This window comes from Pinus tabuliformis, chromosome 6 (genome assembly GCF_031772625.1).
Source record: "Pinus tabuliformis cultivar Carrire ecotype Pingquan chromosome 6, CPIR1, whole genome shotgun sequence".
Taxonomy (NCBI): domain Eukaryota; kingdom Viridiplantae; phylum Streptophyta; class Pinopsida; order Pinales; family Pinaceae; genus Pinus; species Pinus tabuliformis.
This window is the reverse complement of record NC_142292.1, coordinates 801,852,154-801,869,174: the sequence shown is the minus strand read 5'-3', so window position 1 is coordinate 801,869,174 and position 17,021 is coordinate 801,852,154.

The window sequence follows — 17,021 nt, the reverse complement described above, 5'->3', positions numbered from 1 at the left end:
GTAGTCAAAGAATTACCTGATGTCTCACCAGAGATTTTATGTCACATTTCCTCACTAAGAATGGCATCGATAACATCATCAAACTTTAAAGTACTAGATCGAAAGACAGAGTTACTAATTTCCATAAACAAACCATTCCAACTTTCTGGTAATGAGCACATAAATAATAGAGCCCTAACTTCATCATCAAAATTTAGCCCTACAAAACTTAACTGACTGGTAACCGTATTAAATTCATTTAAATGATTAGCAATACATCCACCTTCCAACATCTTCATATTAAATAAAAACTTCATAAGAAATAACTTTTTTGAGGTCGATGGTTTTTCATATAGTTTGGCCAATGTTGGCATTAAACTCTTTGTTGTCATTTCCTTTGAAATATTAAAGGCCACCGATGCCGCCAAGCACATCTGTATTGTTCTAAGTGCCTTTCTGTCAAGAATATCCCATTTTTTGTATGTCATACTTGTCGACTTATTTGTTTTTCCGCCCAATGGTAGGTACAGATATTTATGATACAAATAATATTCCATCTACATCTTCCATAATAGTTTTGGCTATTAAATTTTTCAACCCTAAACCTACCATCATCCGCCATTGCTCCCACTCAAGCTAGGACCCTTCTCTCTTGCACGTTTATAAGCCAAATAGACCTTAAGCTCTTATACCAGTTGTTGGAAAATTATATATTACAAAGAAATGGTACAAATAAAATATTTTGGAAACATAAACACATAGAACACATAAAACAAGAGAGACACAGATATAGGTGGTTCACCCAATTTGGGCTACATCCATGGAGAAACAACCAATCCTTCCTTTATATTATCCAATAAAATGAAGAGATACAACCTACAACAGATCCACTGTAATTTTTTCTTCGCTCTTACACAGCCTCCTCTCTCTTTCTCACTCAAAATACACATATACACATCCGCAATACTCCATCATATATAGAGAGGAGTTGCCTTCTAGGGGAAAAAACCCTATATTAAACATAACTTCTACCATCATATCATATGCCTAATGAACGACTCAGATTGGCTATGAAATTACAATATTTTAATGCATGGAGGGGTGTACAGTATTCCTAGAGTATACATCCAGCTGAAACGAAGACCTCTGAATTAGGAACATAATCAGGCTCCACACCCAACACATTTCTTGGCCTCCCCATCTAGGGATTGGGAAAAGAGTTTTAACACCACATCCAAGTGTTCTACATTAAGATTTTCTACAAATGCACATAAGTTTTCTATATGCCTTTGAGTTGAATATCATCTCCTCCAGTAAATCTTGGTAAGAGCTTAAGATAATCTTGTGGCATCCCATTTAAGGGTTGTTGCAAGTCCAGTGGGGCATATTTATTTAGGAGAAACTAGGGACCGCCATATTTGCAAAATGGGTGGTAGAAGATTTATTACAAGGCCTTGTTGAGGCACTATATGAGTTATAAATAATGGGAGTTGAGTTGGAAAGCTATTGATGCTCTGTGTTGGACTATTTATGAGAATTTCCTTGACTTATTCAGATTCTTGGAAGGTATGAAATGTGAAGGGAGGTGCACTTACAAAAGCTTATTCGATTTTGACTCTTAAGGAAAATGGGCTAAACAATTCACAACGTTCCTCAAAATATTCCAAGGCTTTAGAGGAAGACTCAGAGAAATATATTACAACCTTATGAGAGCTAGATGTTGACACTTTAGGAAGAGAGGTCATGGGATCTAGAGTAATAGGAGTTCTTTCTTTCCAAACCTTCCTGGATATAATCTTCTTAGGGCCAAACACATGAGGATTTATCTATTGTGAAGTGTTAGAGCGAGTGTTAGGTATTTTGAAATCCGGGATGCTCAAATTGATATTCAAACAATGGAGTCACCAACGTGGGAGATAATCAACCCACACCCCTTTCTGCTCACCTAACCAAAGGATTTAAAAGTGTCCTACCCAGGGAAAATGTTATGATTCATCCCTGACAATGGTACCAGAAGATGTTGTGGCTCCTAGAGATATCCCCTGGGGTGAGGAGAGACCAGTGCCTTTGACATCTTGATGAGTGTTTACAAGATTTTCTAAGATTGTTCTCTTATACTCAATATGTAATGCATTTAAGACAAAATTGGTTCAGAACCTTATTTAAGAGGAGAAATACAAGATTGGCAGTGAGAACAATATTCATAGAAGGATCAAGGCCCAACTCTGGTGGCCAACATCACATGAACATGTATTTTATCAGTCGTTTCAACGAATTGGAGAGAAGAAATATAAAGGAATGAAACTGAATACACAGGGCTTAGTTAAGAATCCAGTGCATTAGATTTCAACATGAAATAGATGAAAGAAACATTTAAATTACGTGTTGGATTACATGGTGCGCATATTAACGAATTCAGGTTGTATTAGTCATAGGAATCTTATATCAACATGAGACATAGATGAATCTGTGATTTAACAAAAGTACATATGAAAACTACCATTACATATAATATGAGAAAAAGAGTGAAGTTAATTGGAATAACAAAAAATACAATACATACTGCAGTAACATGAGAGCCAGAATCACTGAAAACTTTCATTAAACTTCAATAGGGCATTGATTTCATTGACAATTGTAGAACTTCCATTATTGAAAAAAAATTCAGAACCCTTGGTTTTGTGTCATAACTCTTCCTTATAGGGCTTGAGTAATAGCACCCCTTACAAAATATTCTTTCTTAATTTTACAGTGCATCATCATAAAACAAAGATATCATTGTGCTTAGTGGCATAACTGTACTATCCAGATCCTAACTAACTCGAATTGATTCTCTAAAAATAAAATATTTACATAAAAAATAGAATAGAAAAGTCTCATGATTTACATAATCAACAATATCTTTAGTTGTGGTAGACTAGTTGAGGAGGAAGAGTTGTTGGATCGATGATCAGGAGTAGTGGAGGGTTGATGAATTGATCACATCTATGCCACAACATTGGACTAGGTAAAGGATCATGAAAGAACACCTGATAGGAAATATTGAGATTTGTGAGCCCTGTATAATTCATCCTGGGAGGAAATAAGGTCTTCACCAACCCCAAAATTTGGAACTATTTTCTTAGATAGTTGACCACATTTTTACCCTTCAAGGTGTCAGTCATCTCATGAGATGAATCAACTGTACTCTTGGCCTTCACCATAATCTGACTGTATTTCTGCCAGGGATTAATACTCCCACAAGGTCCCAATAGTTGGGCAATCTTGCATCGACCCTTTGCTCGAGCTCTCAATTGAAGGCAATTACATCCTTCAGTACTACCTCCAGGCATTCTTCAAATTTAACTCTGGCCTCCTCTTTTTGGACTACCTTAGATACCTCCATGATGGCAGACACTCGATCCACCACTTCTATAGCCCTCAATTCACTAAGGGGAATTTCATTAACATACTGAATGATTTTCTTAACAATCTCAACCTTCTTATCACCCTCCGCATTGGAAGGTAAGATGAAGAACTCATAGTATTTGATTACAATTTTTCTTCTCATCCATCGGGGCTATGTATTCCCAATGGTTCTTTATTTCTTCTATTATTTTATCCCATAACAACTCCTTGTCCTAGAGGAGGGACATGTTCCCTTTCATTCTTTCTTTGAACAAAGTGATCTCCTTATTAGTTTCCTGCAAGTTCTACTTGATCAACTTTTCATTAGTATTGGAAACCTTGAGTTGTTTCTCCTTTTGTGCAAGGGTTCACTGGGCCTTTTCCAAATCCATTTGTACCTTCTTGAGTTCCCCCTCTGAGAGTTTTAGCTCGGTGAGGGTCTTAATAAGTTCCTCTGTAGGATTTTGAGGATTTTCTGGCACGAGCACTACACAAATATGGGTGTCTATCTTTAGTTGAAGCTCTGCTACCTGCTACTTGAGGGCCACCACTTCATTATTTATGTCTATCAGCTCCTTGGCAAGGATATCTTTCTCTTCCTCCACCTGTGCTAGTTAATTGGACTGCACATGTTCACTTTGGGGCATTTTTAACTTGTGTCTCAATTCCTGAATTTCAACTTGTGAACTCTAGAAAAGGGTCTCAATGGCATCTCTATCTTATGGGTTCACTCCCAGCTTCATGATCATCTCCTTGAAGCTCTCATTCTACATATGTATAGATCTAGAATTAGATTTATCTTGCTTCAACCTTATTGCAGCCTTCTCCAATAGCTTTTCGACATTACTAATGGTCATGGAATTCCTATTTAGCTCACTGTATAGCATTTCTCCCACCTGCCAACAGAATTTGATCTTGTCAGATAGAGGGACACTTGTCAGGTCCAGAGACACATCCAAAGCTTTGAACTGTGAGCATGATGGTAGTGACTATACCAATGGGTGGTGTACAAATAATTTCATTTGGTTACTCTCCAGTTCCATAGCAACTAGGAGTTTGGTCTGATATGGGACCGGATTTGATGCCATTTGATTCTACATCTCTTCCCTAATCTTCTTGTTCCTTTCTTCAATTTCTTTTCTAGCAAGCCAACTAGACTAGTCGTAGTTACACTTCCTATCAAACTCGGAATGTCTACCTCTGAGGATGATGAGGCAGCAGTTTGCAATGGGTCTTCCAAAGTCACCTCGAAGCCTGGTTGGTCTAGTTTTGTCTCCACTAGCCTATTCTCAATTTATTCTTCTTTTGTCTCTTGGATCTTGGCCTTTTTGCTAGTTTGTACATATTCCATTTCCACATCCTCTATTTCATCAATGGTCCTTTTCTGCGCCTTGTCCTTTGTTGTTGGAGCCTTGATCTCCATCTCTGTGTTAATGGGACATGAATCAAGGTTAGCCTTCCATGCGATTTCAGGCCTAGATTCATGATCATAAGTTGAAGCATTAATGTTATTTCTCCTTTTTGCAATAACAACCCAAGGTTCATAATGCCATATATCCCCCATCTCAAAATTCATTTCCTTTAGTAGCTCTTTAGCTTCCTGGAAGGCCTATATGGTGTTAACAATGAAAGGACCCATAGGTTTACCCAACTTGAACATACGTCGCCTTTTGGTAGGGACAAAATGGTATAGATCCACATTTAGGCTCTACCTAATGAATTCCAGGGAAAATGTCCTCATTAGCATGAACACAAGCAAGCGATAAGGAGGGATCTCACACTTGTAAACCCTGATCTCTGTATATCCCTTAAAAAAATATCACCCACCCCGGTGTCTTTGATAAGCTAGAGGATCTCTTTTTGCTGATGCAGGATATTTGGTGGGGAGACATTATGGATAATTTTGTAAGCAATGTCCATATACGAGGATATAAATTGGTAGAATCCCTTATTGTTTGGTTTCTTCCTAACAACAACATACCAATCAAAGATTGATTTCCTTTGCTTGTTTGGGGCCATCAGATTGAGGCCCAGACACTCAAATTCATCAACATGAGTATATATAAATAAGTAAAACATCAGGAATAATATCTGAAGAATGAAGTGGTAGAAAATTTTTGCAATGAAATTTGATGGACTCGGTCACGAAGGAGGGTATGTCAAACAGATGACCTAACTACTTCATCTGCGTTAGAAACCCTATGGTGTCCTTTGTGGCAATGTTGGCATCATCTTCTCCAAACATGTGGGAAATTAATGTAATAATGGGTTGCACTGCTTCTATGAAGATGGTCACTAGGATGGTTTCAGTAACGGGAAAGGCTTGGGAACTAGGGGCTAAAATCATTTGTAGGAAGGCTTGTTGTTCCCCATCTGAGAGGGTGACATAGCTATAAATCAATGTGGTATCTGTGAATTTTTTTGGTGTAGGAGAAGTAGGGTAGGTTAAGGCCTTTTGGATTAGTTCAAGGGTCACCTCCAAGATTTTGGCTCTAGTGGTAGAAATGAAGTAGTTCTTCTTCGTGACGTAAGATGCACCTAGCCATGAGATAAAATCAAGGAAATAATAAACAACATATGTGATTTGTAATAAAGGCCTGATTCAGCGACTCTAAATGGGCCCTGCCCCCTAACATGGTGACCATACAGGTCGAACCTGAGGTCCAACAATTGATAACGATAAGAGGGGTTGAAAATTTGAGACTCCATGTCCATTAGTGGTTGGAAGCGAGGGGATGGTTTGACTTCCCAGGGTTTGGGGGTCTTTGGGGCTGATTTCTTCATTTTTATCATAGATAGAAAGAAATTGCAGGTGAGGAGATCGATAGGCTACCTAATTTACTGAGTGATGGTTGAAAAACGATGTTAGAAGGAAATTTGGACCTACTTGGTGAGTGAACGACATTATAGACCAATCGAACGATGAGGTGGGGGAGATGTAATAGGGAAAACAAATTTAAAATTTAAACAGTTGAACCGGGAATGTTTTTTATAGGGGGAGAGGAAAACAGTGGTTTGACATCATATTATGTCACAGGGGGGAACACTTGGCGAAATATGTTTGGGAGGTGGCAGGTGACAGGTGGATGGGAGCGGGGAGGAAATAATTTTACTATTTTACCTTCATCGCTCGCTTGTTGACGAAATTTGCAGATTTATGACGTGGTGGGTGGTCCCCACCTTCCTCCGACAGGTGGATGAATGGGGGGCAGGATCAAGTCGTGACCCCCTGGAATTAATCTAAGCAGTTGATCGGCAGATCTTGCCCCCCTAAATATTCAACTCCGAGGGGTAGTGCCAGTTGATTTACTGCACAAGTTACCCCCTGAAGTGTCTCTGGGGCACATTGAGTGGAGATGAATGGCGATATGCCCTCGGACCTACTCTACTATTAACTAAAGTGTTACTCCTTTGTGGATTTATTCATTTACCCCGATGCACTAGCTTGATGTAATATTTCATTGATTCAAGCTATGTTATTAGAGGCTCTTGTTGTACCGTTAGGGCTTGAACTTTCCCATCTGGTCAATTTGATTATTTTCGAAACCAGAGGTGATGAAAACTATTTTCTTGGCATCCTTATAAGAATATGATAGATGAAAACAGCTGGAGAATTAGTTAAGCCAAAGGGTAGGACCAACATATCAAGAAAATATTCTTTGGATTTGAAGGTTATCTTCCATACATCAATTTGTTTAGTTGGAAACTGATGGTAGTTTGACTTTATATCAATCTTAATCAAAAAAATTAGCACCCTTAATCTGATAAAGAGGATCATCAATCTAAGGGATTGGGTATTTGTTCTTGACAATTATTTTATCCAGGCTCTGTAATCAATACAAATTATCCATGTCCCATCCTGCTTCTGCATCAAAATAATTGGACTCTAACAAGATGAGGATCTAGATCGAATGTGGCCTTTTTGGATGAGCTCATGAATATGATGTTTTATTTCCTCATTCTCCAAGAGAGAGCATCTATATATTGGGTCATTAGGTAAAGGAGCATCAAATATTAAGTCAATTGGGTTTTTGACCTGATAATGCAGAGGTACTCCCATAAGTGGAGAAAATATATATCTATATGTCTCTACAATCTTGTGCACATCGAAGTGGATATTAGTGGCCACCCATCTCTTCTATTAACTCAATGATTCTATGTCTTATTGGTATTTTTTTATGGTTTTTTGGGTGCCAAACTTCCTGGGCCATTTTGAGGCCCTAAACAGTATTTTTGGAAATTTGTGGGACCAGTTATTGCCATGGTATTCTGTGGCCCTAGTCGAAAGTTGTAGTCCTTGGATAGTTCTGTCCAATGAGATATTGTGTGCCCCAGAGAGATATTGTATGAAAAAGTTGTGTCCCAATGAAGTTGATGTACCAACTAACCACCTTGATGTTCGAAAACCTTTATGTACTTCATCTTCTAGGGTTAGGGTTTTGGACCTCTATGGTTCTTGCTTTATGTTAAAATATCATTCTTTTAGCCTCTTGTGATATATTTTGTGAATGCGTGTAGCCACCATGTATCTCTCTTCAAAGATAGCTACCACAATTATATCCAGTTTGTGATTTATAGTATTCTACTATTTCATTTATTAATAGAATTTGGTTTTCCACCATATCATTTTTCTTTATTTTATATTTCTCTTTGTGTGTTCTTCATTTTCATTCCTTCCTTTCATGTCATTCCTTTTACAACCTGAATCAACACTTGGGCATAAACGTGGAGAAAATATGGGGCCTTTGGGTTCGACATATGATACAAATTATGCATGAAAAATAAGCTAAGTAGCCCTCAATTAAGTAGCATAGTGGTTCATCTCCACTTGGGTTTTGATTTCCTCCTCAGTACCATTGATAAAGCACCACTTTCAAATTCATTAGTTAAAATTTTGGTTTGAACAATGCAATGTTCAAGAGAATTGATATATTCTTTCACTTTGCCTATTTCATGCAACTTGGTAAGCTAGCCCAAAAAATTAATATGCTTGATAAACTGGGCAAATTAGGCTTTCAAAAATTCCTTCCATTTAATGAACTTTAAAGATGCTTTCTTTTGTCATTACCACCACCAAAGACATTATATATCCAAATATAGGATATCATTCAATAGGGCATTTACTATCGCATGATGAGAAAATTAGTGCTCCATTTGGTCAACCCAAATGGTTGGATCTGACTCATCAAACTTATTTAGATCAAATTTAGGGAAGCAAGGCATCAAATTTGGGAATGTTTAGAAAACGAGTGGTTATTATTGGGACCTTCTTCCTCATTAATATGATTTTTCTTATGAGATCCTTTATTGCAAAATTACCACCCTCATCATGCTTACCCTTTATCTTCTTGATATAATCAAAACAAACACTGACTTATGTAGTGAGGGAAGACATATTGGCTTCCATTGTGCTAATTGACCAAGAGAGGGTTTGAACCATTTGTTTTACGTTTTCCATGGATGACATGTTGCAAGTGTGTGTCATGGGACCTTAGGGCTCGTCGAAGAGGTTAGCCACTAGTTAGGCCAACATGATAATTTTTCCGAGAGTAATCTATGAAGACCAGTCATAAGAAATGGTATTGAAAGGTCCACAAAAATATTTATTATAGAGTGATACTATAGAAATTATTGGGGGTTTCTTCTTTATCACATGCTTTTCGTTAAGAAACCCTTCACTTATAAAAGTTCCATGGTCATCATGGTTACCCTTTAGCTTCTTGATCTAATCAAAACAAAGACAGACTTGTGTAGTGAGAAAAGATGTGTTGGTTACCATTATCTTAATTGACTAAGAGAAACTTTGAACCATTCAATTTACTTTCTCCATAAATGAATTATTAAGAGTGTGTGTCATGAGACCACAAGATCCATTAAAAATATTAGCCAAGAACTAAACCAACATTATCAATTTCCCTAAATAAATTAAAAAAAAAAAATCACAACCAATAATATATAAATGATTCCTAATAAAATTTTACTATAAAATAATACCATAATAATTAACATCACACAAAATGACCCCAATACATTAAGCAACAACATGTTATCCTAATTAAAAGAGTTAGAGACCCTAAAAGTTTAATACATATTTACAATGACAAATTTACTAAGAATACCTTTCACTAATATAAAGAAGCATCTTTTCATTTCCATATAAAAAATTTCCTAATTTTTCTGTAACTTCTTTTCCAACTTAAAAATCTAAAAGAAATCCCAAAATAGATAATCACGAAGTGTAATATCTATCCACAATTTGTTTCCTATATCCTAAACAATACTTTATATATAAAGCTCTCTTCATCGATACTCTATCTACACCACCTGATCTAGCAATGAGTATCCACCATTCGACTATTTTTCGCTTGACTTTTAAGAACCAATAACAGTAAAAAAATACTATCTATTATGTCCCACTTCAACTCTAGAGCTTAAATGGCAACCTTTCCACTTAATTAACTATTTTTAACAATAAAGTTTAAGAATTTAATTAACTTTATTTAATAATAAAATTTAAAAATTCAATATTGATATCGATAGATAAATGATTATGGTGATAATTATTAATTTAGTTTAACTAGTTTATAGTTTGATTTTTTCATTATTGATATCGATAGATAAATGATTATTGTGATCATTATTAATTTAGTTTTACTAGTTTATATTTTGATTTTTTAAATTGAATTTGGTAATATAATTTTTAAGTTATTATAATTTTGATTAATTTAACTTGTATTTTTAAACGTATAAATAAAATTAGTATTTTATAAAATTTTATATATATATATATATGAGTTGTTTTTAGTGTGATTTTTTGGTGTTGAAATTTGGTGGAAAAAATTGAAATGAAATCTTGATTTGTGTTATTTAAACTGCTTTTTTGACTATATATGGATTCAGCGCCCTAAAAAACCCCTAGGGTACTTCGATTGTGCAAGGGTTACCCATCAAACTTGTGATTTCAATAAATTCATGCTAGATTTTAGAAAAATTTGACGAAAAAACGCACCAAAAAAACTTCAAAAAATCACACTAAAAACAAATATATATATATATAAAGTTCGACAATGTTTAACCATATATATATACCAATGTTTTTTAAAGTTGAACTCTATAGAAAATGTTTAACCATAATCATTTATATATAGATGTGAAGTCACACACTTCTAGACCTTCACACATTTCCATATTTATCCAATAGCTAGGACTTCAAGCATGTTTACAAGGTCTTAACCTATCAGGGGTCATGTTTTTATTGCCATCAACAAAGGTCATACTCTTAGGTTTCTTTAGATGGAAAAGTCATAGTTGCCATCATTGTAACATAAATTAACTCCAACTGAAAATTTGTCCTCTACTTCTTAAGCCATGCAGTTATATTTAATTTGTCCCTTCTTCTTAAGCCATGCAGTTATTGTATTTAATAGATACAAGTCAATGAATGCGATAGGTAGCTGTCTGCCAGTGGGATATAATGCATGTGACATGGGGATTCATATTCTTCACAAGATATTGACATGCAGTTAGGACACATTATAATCAATAAATGTTGTTCTGATTCATCGTACATCAAAATCTCATATTTTAAAGTACATTTAGTTTTAGTTTTAATAAAAGCATATTTTTCATCATAGTGGAAGAATTTACATGTCATCATATATACGTATATTTGTATAATATAATATGGGTATATTATCATATCGCTGCTCTGCTCATATAATATGTGTATATTTGAACTCTTTCAAAAAAATCCTTCACATCCTCGAATTTGTGTACATTTAATCTATTTTCATTATTTTTAAAATTGAATTATGTGTTTTCTAGATTTGACATTCTAATCATTCTAAGCCATATTTCTGGTTTTCTTAAAAAAAAAATAACCTTGAAGTTGCCCATTAGCTAGCTATATTATTAGTCCCTTCCATCTACGGCATGAGATTCTCAGTGATCGAATTATTGCATTAGTATTAGCTTTTTCTTAAATTAATTTAAAGTTTTATTTCTTATTTAATAAAATATTTTCGCTCAATTATAATGATTTTTCTAATCAATAAGATTTTTGGTCATTTTATTTGGCTTTTTCCTCACGTAGTGTTCTATATTTTTCATAAAAGTTTTTAGATGAAAGGATTTACATCATTCATATTTTCCTAACGAAAAGAAATGTTGGCATTAGTTCCTTAGCATTAAATGTTTGGTTTGGGAATGTTTGGTTTTAGAATATATATGTTGACTTGTCACTTAAGCCACACCACATGGTTATCTGCATGTATTGGCACGTCTTGACCACCCATCACTATATCTAAGTTGCTACCTTTGTATAGCTATACAACATCTACTACCTATGAAAGTTTCAACGAGCTACATCTTCTCCTTATTTTTTTGCACCCTGCAATAGCTCGAGAGCAGGGCATTTTACTTCTATAATAATCCAATCATATTACTAACTAGAAAGATCCAATGTATTTAATGGTGTCCCTAACTATTGGTTAGGAGGACTACAGACCTCTGATTCCCTTCACAATATTAAATAAAGAATTTAGTCAACCTTTTTTTATTCTCATATGAAATAACAAATTAATAACTGAATGATATTGACTCGTGCAAAAGGGACTATAATAGGCACTGAGGCTAGTTTTGACTGATGTCTATTGAGCCAAGCCATTCCCATTAAAAGAGGGAGTCTAAGTAAGCCATGTTTGGCTTCATTATATTGTATGAAATGAAAAAGAAAAAGGAAAAGGCAAAAATAGGTAGAAGAGGAATTATTTTTTACTTGCTTGCATGTGATATGCTATACTGACAAAAGGCCCATTTGTGACTTTTTTTTTAACAAATTTGCATATGGTATATGTAATATGTGAGGGAAAAGGGTTCAACTACAAATCGAGGGATATCTATTTCTAGACCAAGCAACATAAGGCATATGCAAAAAAATAAACTATTGTGAAGTTGATTTAACTAGCAATTAGTTTATTTAACTAAAGAAATAATTTATCTATTTATCTATGTGTTGTTGATCCTTTGTTTTTGTTTGTAAATTGAAGTGAATGCTTTTGCAAGATGGAAGAAAATGATTCTAATTATAGAAGAGAGATGTGCAAAAACATAATATATATTCTGTTAACAATAATTTCTATTAACTACTAAAAAAGGTAAGTTATTATATTACGATTTTTAACCACAAGTTTTACCAAATTTTCAGTTTCTAAGTTGTATAAGTTAAATAGATTTATTTAGTAGTTAATTTATATAGATTTAATTAGCAATTCATTTACAAGTATTTGATTTATGTATTTATTTCTATGTTGCTTCTATTTTTGTTTATAAAATTGAAGAAATTACTTCTAGAAATTAAGATGCACAAAAAAAATAATATATATCCAATATAATATATATCAAGTACGTATTTATTTTTATGTTGCTTCTCTTTTGTTTATAAAATTGAAGAAATTGCTTCTATAAATTAAGATTCACAAAAACATAATATATATCCAACATAATATATATCAACTAACAATTTGTATGTTGACTATTTCAAAAGAAAAAATCTTATAATCTATGTTTTACTACAGCCTTATGTTCTTTTACTGCAAGCTTCTCGATTTAAACTTCATTTATGAGGGTTTTAATGATTGAAAGGTTTTGAAGTTTCTAAAAGTTAGGTAAATATAGGAAAGTCCTTGGGTATAACTGATCTGGATCTCTCAATTACCAAAATTAACCAAGATCTTTACTTTTGTGATGTTAGCAGAATTACATGTGAAAAAGTATGAAAAACCACATGTGCATGTTTTAAAGAAGAGGAAACATAAAAGCAACCATCAAATCAAACAACACACACAACTTGATAATGGAGTTCACCTAGTGTGAGTTACATCTTAGGACCCGATGTCAAGAGTGGGGAGGCCGCTTCATTAAATGTTGCAAGATGAAGATGAGTAGATGGTGTATTATTTATCAATACAAATAAGAACTCCCTTATCTAGAATGACATGTCTCTCCACGATATGTTCTTCTATAAGAACTCTCACTCATAAAATCTCTCCTTCAACATGACAAAATAACAAACTCTCACATGAAGTGGCATAGAAGGATCCTCCAACGATCAACATCAAATCATCATGTCAGCAAAAATCAAAAGAAGACATGACATTAATGCATCTTATACCTCCACTTACAGGCATGACCTAAAAATGCACACCTCTTTTGAAGTAATGAACTGCATAGTTGAATTCCTGGAGAAAAATTGTGAAATTTTGACTATAAACTCGACCCCCTTCTACTTCGATCAAAATCTAGATCCTTCATAAACTCAAATATTCCCCAAAGATTCTTTCCTGCAAGTTGACTGGAATTTGGTTGCTCAGATGAAAAATTTGACCTCGTGATTGTGCTCCTTGTGAAAAATTGGTTTAAATGAGTATAAACTTGACATATTTCTGACACCTTCAAAATTCAGCCCCAAAGGAATCTTAAAGATTCCTCAAAGGTTCCTCATAAAGAATATTCTTTGAAATATTCTGTAACATATGCTCTAACAATATTCCTAGAATCTTCTTGAGATTCATGTCTTGATTGGCTTGTTTGTGCCCTCATCTCTCATGTATTCTCCATAGCTCTCTTTGAACCATTTGAATGACATTTTATAACAAAGTGTGAGGGTGAATAAGACAAAGTGTCTGGTTGGCATAATGATTGGCATAATTATATTAAGTTACCTATTGTTGGGGAGGTTTTGGGTTCAAAACCCATGGATTCCTAATTTTGTTTTAATATGGTTTTAAAGCCTAATTTTGGCTTTAATATAGTTTTCAAACCATATATGGAAATCATATGTCCATATTGTAACTACTCCCAAAACCATGAGAATAAGACAAAAATAGAGAATGCACCATGTCAATGCCAATTGGGCCTAATTTGAGGTTCCATGTGGCAAGTTCTCATTCGTCCAGATCATATGCCACTTTTGTCACCTACTTTCCATTTGTCGACTTGTAGTGCCACCACATCACCTACTTGTGGGTCCACTTGGTTTGCTGAATGGGCTACCACATTAGCTCTGTGGGTCTCACTAGGCTTGCTGAATTTTCTGCCATGTGTCATATGTACAGCTAGCCACGTGGCAAAAGGTTGACTTTGACTTTGATTTTTTTTTTTTTGTTTGGTGCAAATTTCAAAATGCAATAACTTTCTCATTCAGACTCGGATTAAGGCATCGTTTGCGTCGTTGGAAAGATATCGCCAAGCTCTATGACTTGGTGTTGCTTTAATAAACTTTTAAATAATTTTATTTTTAAGGTTTGTTGGAGCCACATGGATCAATAACTTAATTCATTCCTTCATTACCTTGCATTTATGACACCACTAGATTCCATGTTCAATTAGACAAAATTTATACATCTTAGAAACACTTCTGTGTAGATTTGAAACCACACTCCTCTTTTAGCTAAAGTTGGATTAGTAGAAATGATTACTGAAAACTTGTGTTAAGGTTGATGGTGATGCTTGCTATGAAAATGGATTTCAAACAACAGTAACAGTGATAATATTTCTTTGCAGTGAATATTCCAAGTCTGAAAGACTCTTGAGGATGGAGAAATGAAGAAATCTACCTATCTATGCCAAACATCCTACATTGGAAGGAAGGTCCTAAACCAGAAGGTGGACATATCCATCTTGCTTGATGTATTGTTCCCATCACCTATTTCTGATTGATAGTAGTCTAAATTAAGTTGGACCTCGTGAAAAACCCATCTTTCTTTCATATTGTTCTTGCCACTTGTTCAATTTCTAACCATACCACTTAAGTTAGACATGGTAAAAAATACCTAGCATGATGAGTGGGCATTTCACTTCATACTTCTCAGGAAACTAAAATTTTAAGGATGGAAGTTTATCTTAAAGTTTAGAAACCTTGACGAATCTTAATAGTCCCTAATATGCAAATTGTAAAATGTTTGGAAATATTTTTGTAAAATTATTTAGATTTCTAATGATTTTATATTAGTCTATATAAAATTTTGGTGATTTTTAAGGTAAAATAATTTTATACTATAAAATGTGGGCGAATCATTTAAAAAAAATGGAAATTAGTGAATCATTTTTTGGAAAAAAAATGGAAAATTAGCCCACCTGTGAATATTAGCCCCTAAAATTTTCCTTGGAAAGGATCTATGCCTAAGTTTGAGTTATGGAGGACTTTCATCTCATATTAGGGCCCATCATTTGTTTCAAATATGAGTTTTTCCTGCTTGCGTGGTTGATTCTGAGTCATTTTCCCCTGCCATTTGTTTCGAGGATGAGTTCTCCTACCATGTGGGGTTGATTATGAGCCATTTTTATATTGTAGCAACAATTGGTTAAATTTTTTGGCATGTGGTTGAAGTGTTTCTGTTATGAAACCAGCTCAAGAAAAGATAGAAAAGATAGATCAACGCCTTAGAATTCAGCCTCTTCGAGGGGGCAACCTCCTTTACATTACATAAATGAACAATTCTTGGATGATACAAATGAAAAGACCTCCTTTCTATATATAGGAGTCTAAGGGGTCATAACATAATCAAAGCCGACATAACAATAATGTAAGGGCACAATAATAACAATAGTGGGCTTCTATGGGGCACAATAGTAACAATATGGGCACTACATGGGTACATCAATATAATATGTGGGTTGTACTAATAACAATGAGGGGTTACACTAGTAGTATAGGGGCCTAACATGCCCCTCTCCTTCAAAAAGTGTTGTCCTCAACGCTTGAGTATTCTTGATGCTTCTGTATAAAATTCTTGTCCTCCCATGTGGAATCTTCAGCAGGTAAGTTCTTCCACTTGATGAGATACTCTGAAATTGATCGATTTCGTAGCTGTCGGGTTCTTGTTTCTGTGATTGCTCCAGGTTCCAATATGATTTCTCCTTCCTCTTCAATTTCTGGAAATATTGTTTGAATTGGGATCTTTTGCAACTTTTGAATAAGTGGTCATACTTCTTCATCCTTCTTCCATTCATCCCTTGCTTTTTTTATCCAATCTGGTTGGATAATAGAAATAGCACAAAACAATGCTTCCACATCCTCATCCTTGAAGAGTCTTCCCATTCGGTAAGGTCGCCATTTTTTAAGTGCATGTAGTATTGCCAACATTTCCTTCTCATAAATAGCTTGCTTGAGATGTAGCAGTAAAAATACCCAATCCCCTACATCAAAACATTTTTCACTACGATGTTGATCTACCTGTTGTTTCGTTTGATTTGGCACCGAAGTGGCGTTATCCTTTAAAATTTGGAGAACTTGTTGTTGATGCTCGATGTGATCTTTCACTGCTTGAACCTTTTTCTTCTTGATATGTACTTCTATCTCTAGAGTTTGAGGGGGTAATTTCTTCCAATCCTTTACAAGATATGGTCAGATTCATTTCTTGATGCTCGATGTGATCTTGCACTTCTCAAACATTTTTCTTCTTTATATGTGCTTCTATCTTGATAGTTTGAGGAGTGGTAATTTCGACCAATGAATTACAATATATGGTTGGATTCATTTCTTCTTTCTCGATGTGATCTTTCACTTCTTGCACCTTTTTCTTCTTAATATGTCCTTCTATCTTGAGAGTTTGAGGAGTGGTAATTCTTACCAATGCTTTACAAGATATGGTCTG